The following is a 7,885-nucleotide window of genomic DNA, read 5'->3' on the forward strand; positions in this document are numbered from 1 at the left end:
AGGGATGTAAATCACATACTGAACGTGTGATAGAGGATCGTAGGATGAGGAATATTAAGATAATAAGGATGACAGCCGATGAAAGTGAACTACATAAGCATGTCACATGAAGGATGGCTTGTAAAGGAGCTAAAGGCTCAAGTGCATCAAAGAGATTATGGCCTGAACGTGAATGACTGAGGGATGAAGTTAAACTGCAATGGTAAGACTCCTGTGAAGTGAGTGTTGGGACAAGGGTAGAATTCCATATAGTTGAATTTGACCTTAGAGATGGTTGTAGTTATTGATGTAAAAATGTGATAATGCTCATGTCAAGTATCTCTCATCGTTGATCCCACGGTGAGATAAAAGGAAAATAAATAAGGTATTGAGCAACCTCCAAATGGGAGGGTTATTTGTTGCAGTCATGACCTGAATCCTTGCCCATTAATGCAAGTTTACCACTTGGGTATTATCTCAGCTATGCCCTGGGGGTAGAGATGGTTATAGTCATGGTCAGCAGTTGATTGGTGATTGATAAACTCATTACCCCAACATGGCTTCGGAGTTTGGGGCTAACCAATTGACTAATGATGGGGACTAGCTAGGGCAGTCAATTTGGTCGAGGAGCTAGTGAACATAATAGTTATGTTAGTGATTGAGTCGATTGATGGTGTCAATCAATTGGTGGTTGATGTGTAAAATAGAAATGAGCTATTGTTGTGCAATCACGGTTGGATCGTGAGGATCAATCGATTGATGACCACAAATTAGTCAATTGTTAGGTAGTAGCTAGACTTACAAAAGAATTTTAAAGGCTATAAAAGGAGGAGTTGAAGGTGGCTTAAAGGTAAACGAAATAGAGTTGGTTAAACCATATTAGAAACCTTATATTTCTTATACTCATGCGCTTTTATATTTTTTGTAATCTCTTGTGATGGCATGAGGTTTCTCCACCTATCATAATTGTTCGAGGATGAGAAAATATAATATTTTCAAGAGTGATCCATTGATATTATAGGATGTAGAGTAGGAGCCTAAGGGTTATCGAACCATATAAGCCCTATATGTTAGTCAGCAAAAGGTGATAACCCTTACTCTATGATAAGGGTGTAGCTAGAAAATCTATTGTCCCTAACTTGACTTATCCAATAAATTAAATACTTAATATTTAAACTATAATAATAGACTAATTTATAATCAAGAAACACTTACATATGTAATGTTAACTACAAAATATGACATAGTAACATTGAACAAGATAAAACTACTGAAGATGTGTCCTGTGGTTTTTCATAGAATAAAACTCTTCAATTGTTGAATTAGTGTCAATCTTTATAGTAAATTTCCTTTCAACGTAGATAATCATAGAATCTGTCAAAAACTCTTCTTTTATCTTATTTCGAAGAGACATTTTAAGAAGTTTCATAGCTAAGAATGATTGTTTCGTTGTTGTAGTAGAAACAAGAAGCGTTAAAACAAGACGAATCAGTCTATTAATTAAGTGATAATACTTTCACTTTTCAGTCTCTACTAATCGTCGACATAATTCAGAAATGGTAGAGATATTATGAAACATTTTATGATGAATTATATCCAACTTATAATGCTCTAACTGACTTCTCAAATAATGTAGTTCTTGTCTATTGAAATCACCAGGATAAAATTTCTCTGCAAGATTGTAAATATCATCAACATTAAACAACTTAAAGTTGTCTCAAGATTCCAAAGTAGCACTAAGTCTAAGAAATTCTACGGCCTCATCATTGAATCTACTATTTAGCTCTTCTACTTGACAATCTATTATAGCATTAAATACATCAAAACAGTAATGGTGCTCAAATGTAATAGAATCTCTTTGCTGGCACAAACATCATGTAGAAGATCTATAACAAGCATTCATATCTGGTAAATATCATTATTTTCACAAACTGATTACACAATCATTAGAAAAATATCATAACCGTCTCTATCAAAGAATGAAGTAAAAATTTTGTAATTGAGTCAAGATCCATTGCATTTCATATGTCTAAAGACTTCTCTTGCAAAATTTGATAAAGTAAATATGTTAGTCCCATAATCTTGTGCATCAAATATAAAATAAATATGAAATCAAACGATATGAGCACAATAAAAGAACCCATAGCTTCTCCACGTGTAGAATTCGAAGATGCTTCCTCCACCATATGCTCAAGCACAACAATCACTTATTTGTACATATCTATTATATTACAAATCGACTCAAAATGAAAACTCCAACGTGTCTAGCTAGTTTGTTGCAAAGTACTAATGTGATTAAGGCCAGTACTATTGTCAAAAAAAAAAAGAGAAATGGATTATTAATGAGATATCAGCTGATAACTCAATTTGATTAATTAGTGTTAAATTATATGATTAAGTTTAGTACCTATCTCATGAATACCAGTGGCTACCATATTTGCAATTTCAATAGCTTGGGCAAATAACTTAGTGTGACGTTTTGGTGATTCCTTAATAAGATTACAAATAGAAGTCAATTTTTTTTTAAAAAAAATAGCCAAATGAACTCTCCTTTTCAACCACTGAAGTCTTTATGCAAAACAATGTACATAATATGCTTGTAGAGAATTTCTAAAAAAAAGAGTTTGTAGCCCGTTTTAGGAGTCATGCATATTGCTAGCTCTATCGTATCCTTGATCCCGAATATCTTTAATATGCAAATGATGTCGCCTAATTACATTACATATTTATGTTTTAAGTGTTACCTAGTAGTATCAGCAACATGCACAATACCAAAGAAGCGCTCTATTAAGAATCCCTCACGATCAACAAATCTCAACACAATAGCCATTTGCTTTTGTCTAGTATGTCAGCCTCATCACCAAAATACAGAATTTTGCACTCCCAACCTCCTCACGTATTTTTTTCTCACTCTCTCAGTAAAAATATGCAAAATATCTTTCTGAATATCTGGTGACGTATATTTTGCATTTCTTGGTGCTTTTTCTAAAATAACATTATTAATATTAACATCTATTTTTATCATAAGCTTTATCATTTCTATAAGATTACCTTGATTTTTAGAAGGTGAAGATTCATCATGTCCTTTCAACGCACATCTTTGCAAATAAAGTCAACGAATACTTTCAATTATGGTCGTAAGTCTCAATCTGTTCTTGTTCGCTTCTTCTAATGTTTGTGTAGTCATCAATTTATCGATTGACCACTTACATTTATCAAAACACTCATAGATTAAATTGTTGGTGCGGGAAGCATCAAATGATTGAACCTATGTTTTGATAATGGCAAAAGGTTCAAAGTTAAGGTTACTTATTATCTAACAGGTTTGAATGAGCTTGTAGGAAAAATCCTAAGTGTACTTAGGCAAAAGTCCTAGTGGATTCTAGGCAGGTGGAAACCCCTAGGAGATGGTAACCCTAGGTCTTAGGGGGCGGTAACCTTAGGTGATGGAAAGTCCTAACTGCGGTTAGGCAGGTGGAAAACCCTAAGGGTGATAACCCTAGGTCCTAGGGGGTGGTAATCCTAGGTCCTAGGGGTGGTAACCCTAGGCTGAGGAAAACCCTAGGGGGTGGTAACCCTAGGCCCTTGGGGCAGTAACCCTAGGCTGAGAAAAATCCCAGGGGGTAATAACTCTAGGTCCTAGGGGGTGGTAACCCTAGGCAGAAAGTCGAATCGGTCTGGAGGACCGATCTGGCAACAGCTAAACTCTCCTGAGAGGAGTAGGTGAGGGCGTGTTCTCCGTTGAGGGAACAGTAGGCGTCGGTTTGACCTAAGATTTTTAGAGGAAATCCAAAGTCAGCACCGGACAGTCCGACGGCTGTCAACTTAATTGTTTAATATTATTTTCTCTATTTATCTAACTCTGTTTTGCAGGAAACTAACAGTTTTGTAGGGTCGGACTCAGCCTTGATCGATCGACTGAACGACCTGATCGATCAACTGAACAACCTGATCGGTCGACTGAACCCCAGTACACAAAGGATCAAAATCCAGCTCTCGGTGAAGGGTTGACCTGAGGGAGCGGTCGACTGAACCTCATGATCGGTCGATCGAATCGAAGATAGACAGAGACTTGGTCGAGCGAGTTGATCAGATCAGATGAAGCAAAGACCATCGATTGATCGGTCGACCGAACGCAGGCGCTATCCAGAAAGGCTGCATCTGGACGGAAGGTCGGGCAAGTTCAGTAGGTTCGATCGACCGAACTAGGGGATCGGTCAACCTATCCGGGTCGAGTCAAGACTTGATCCCGAAGATCAAGGGATCTGAATCAGGCTTGAAGCTGCTATAAAAAGGGGTCTCGGCTAGCTACTTGGAACAACAATTTCTACAAGCAATTTTCGAAGCTGCACTCTACACTTAAACGACTCAACGTCGCTCAGCTGCTATTCCGACAATCGACAACTACTTCCATCATCTTTTGTATTGTCAGTATAATCTTTTAAGTTCAATACTTGCATTTACTTATTTGTAAAGATTCTCAAGTTTATAGTGATTGCCCATTGAAAGCACTCTCACGTGCGGACCTTGGAGTAGGAGTCGCTATAGGCTCCAAACCAAGTAAATCCTTAGTGTTTGTGCTTTGTTTGTCTCTCTCTTATTTCCGCTGCGTATTTACTTCGAGTTTAATCGAAATGAATGAATTAGCCACGAGTGCTATTCACCCCCCCCCCTCTAGTGCTTTTTGATCCTACAATTAGTATCAGAGCGGGGTCGTTCTGAATCGGTACAACTACCGTTCGAGCATTCTTATTCGTCGCTTTTTCGTCCGTTTTTGTTAAAAATAAAACCTCACGCCTTTCATTTTTTCCTCCAAAGTTATTTTTGAAAAATTCATTTTCATCTTTTCACTATTGGTCGGTATTAGTCAAATATCGTATTTTCAGAAATTTGTAATAATATTTTTTTAATATTTTTTAATATTTATTATTATTATTATTATTTTCTCAAAATTAGTGAATTGCTATTTTTATTTTTCTCTCACACTACTAATCCTAGACCTAGTCTTGGGACAAGTCTAATTGTTTTTGTTGTGTGCTAGATTTATTAAATAAATGGCATACCAAGATGGGTACAGCACCACACGCCTACCACTCTTGTCCGACGAGAATTTCGAGTACTGGAAAGATCAGATGGAGCACCAACTGAAGACCCAAGTGGAAATATAGACCATAATCCAGATTGGATTTATACTCCCCACTAAAGAAGGTGTGCCCATCACTTGTGACAAGTGGGATGCACAGACAAGGAGAAAAATCGAGATAGATGCAAAAGCAACATGTACTCTCCTATGCGGACTAACAAATTCAGAGCTTGATCGAGTTGGAAAGTTCAACAATGCTAAGGAGCTTTGGGAAAAATTGATCAAGCTTCATGAGATGCCTTTAGAGCCAGAAGACCAAGTTGAACTTGAATTCGAATCTGAATATGAATCTCCAGAGTCGGCCTCCAAACCCGACTCAGAAGAATCAGATCATACCGATTTCATAGCCCTGATGGCCAAAGAAGAGATAGATGAATCTGAGTTCAAATTCGAGATGGCAACAGTCAAGGGGGAGAATCCTATCATGAGATCTAAAAGGTAAAATTGTAAATTCAAATCTTAAATTTCACATAACTTGTTTTAAGTGTAGGGAGAGAGGACACTACAGAAACCAATGCCCTACTCGTAAGATTCGGCCGACACAATCGGAAGAGAAGGAGAAATCGATCCGGAAAGGGAAGAAGCACATTGAATGCTCCAAGTGCAAACGAATGAGTCACTGCAAAAGAAAATGCCTAAAAAGAAGACCCAAGAATCCAGGGGAGAAATCAAGGTTAGTAAATTTACATTATATGAAAATCCAATTTTCACAACGCATGTCGATATCCTAACTAATCTTGATTGCACTAGTTTAGATTTCTCTTAAAAATTAGATATGGATGCTAATAATGTAATGAATAAAGTTAATTCAAATCTAAATAAGAATAACTCAAAAATATTTAATAAAAATAATAAATTAACTCTTAGAAAATTAGAAATACAAAATAATATTTTAAAAGATAAAATTGATAAATTAGAAAAGATTGTTAATAATTTAATCAAATCATAAAATCTAGACTTAGATTACAAGTCTAAGGTGAAATTTAAACTCTACAAACCAAGTTATAATCAAGTATCTTTTAATTATGAAACCAATCAATAAATACTAAATTAATCGGTAAACTTAAAACTCAACATAAAAGTTAACTTAAAATTGTAACTTGTTAACTTAACTAATAAATGCTTGATTTGTTTGATTCATGCATAATTACCATGAATATGCATATAAGTAATTAATTGATAAAATGTCATTCAAGATTACTAATTGCTTAATCTAGATTAGGATAGATAAGGACTTAGGCTTGATTCACACTTGACTAGTTAGACCTAGGATTTTCAAAAAGAAAATTAAATATTCAATTTCTTTGAAAGACTTTATCTAGAAGTGGTGGATGATCTCATACCCAAGAAGGTCTAGTGCCTCGCTACAACCTAGAAGTCAATCATTAAAATAAATATTAAATTAGCTAACAGTAAAACCTTAGTCTAACTCAATTGTAAATCAATCCTTAGACTGGAATTTAAATTGAAGATTAAATTAATCATCTCACAAAAACTATTAAGGTTCCTTGATTGAAAATCTAGAAAAGGGTGAGATGGTCCTAGATTTAAAATATAAAGTAGTTACTCAAACCCAAATTAATTAATTCAATTAAGTTAACTTAATTAATTTCAAAATCATAATTAAATTATGATTATTTTCAAAATCTTAATTAATTTCACAAGTATAATTAATTTTTAATCATAATTAATTTCAAAAACTTAATTAATTTCGAAATCTAATTAATTTTAAAAATCATAATCAATTACACAAGTATAATTAATTTACAAAATCTTAATTATTTTCAAATGTTCAATTAATCTTCAAAGTTTAATTATATTTCAAAATTATATTTCAAAATCTAAATTTTAGTATTTTCAAAATTTAAATTTAACTTAAATTATTTTTGAAATATACTTCAAGATGATAAATATTTTTCAAAGTTAAAAATAAAATCAACTTAACTCCATCTCACACACACTCAAAAGTTGAACATGTTTGATAATATAGAATGAGTGAGATGGAAAATCAGGAAAATAAATTATAACCTTTATGTTTTTTATTTACATGCTTGGACTCTAGGACTCTCAAACCAAAATTACTTAATTAAATTTTTTGGCATTAATTAAGGGGGAGTGAAAGAGGAAGTTTAATTTTAAAACTATTTTTGAAAAGAAAAATAAATTATTTTTGAAAAGATAGAAACTAAGTTTTGGATAAAATATTTTTTAAGTACAAAGGTCTGAACCTTTTCCTACTTAATTTTGTACAAAGGTTCCACTGTACAAATATTTTCCTATTATTGTTGGTTGCTACTCGGAAACCTATAGGTTCCACTGTACAAAAATTTTGTACAAAGGTCTGAACCTTTTCCTAGCTACCATGTGTTCTTTTAAATTAAATTTTGGATCGCCTGCGGAACTTAACACGTTTGATCCAAAACTTAATCTATTTGTTCTTTTAGGTTTTGACTTGGATCTCCTGCGGAACTTAACACGTTCGACCCAAGTCTCCTTAATTTATTAATTCCATTAAATATTAATTTCCATAATTGGTTCCCAGTACTGACGTGGCGAGGCACATGGCCTTCTTGGATATGGGAGCAACCACCACCGACTAGACAAAACCTTTTATAGAAAGCTAATATTTAATTTCCTAAAATAACTTTAGGTTAACCAAAGAGAACAATCAAATCACAAGGAAAAGAAAATACAAAAGAACACAACATCGAAAAACATATTCGAAATTCTAGAACGTAAGCCTCTTGTATTTGGTATTATTTC

Source organism: Zingiber officinale, chromosome 9A (assembly GCF_018446385.1).
Source record: "Zingiber officinale cultivar Zhangliang chromosome 9A, Zo_v1.1, whole genome shotgun sequence".
Classification (NCBI taxonomy): Eukaryota; Viridiplantae; Streptophyta; class Magnoliopsida; order Zingiberales; family Zingiberaceae; genus Zingiber; species Zingiber officinale.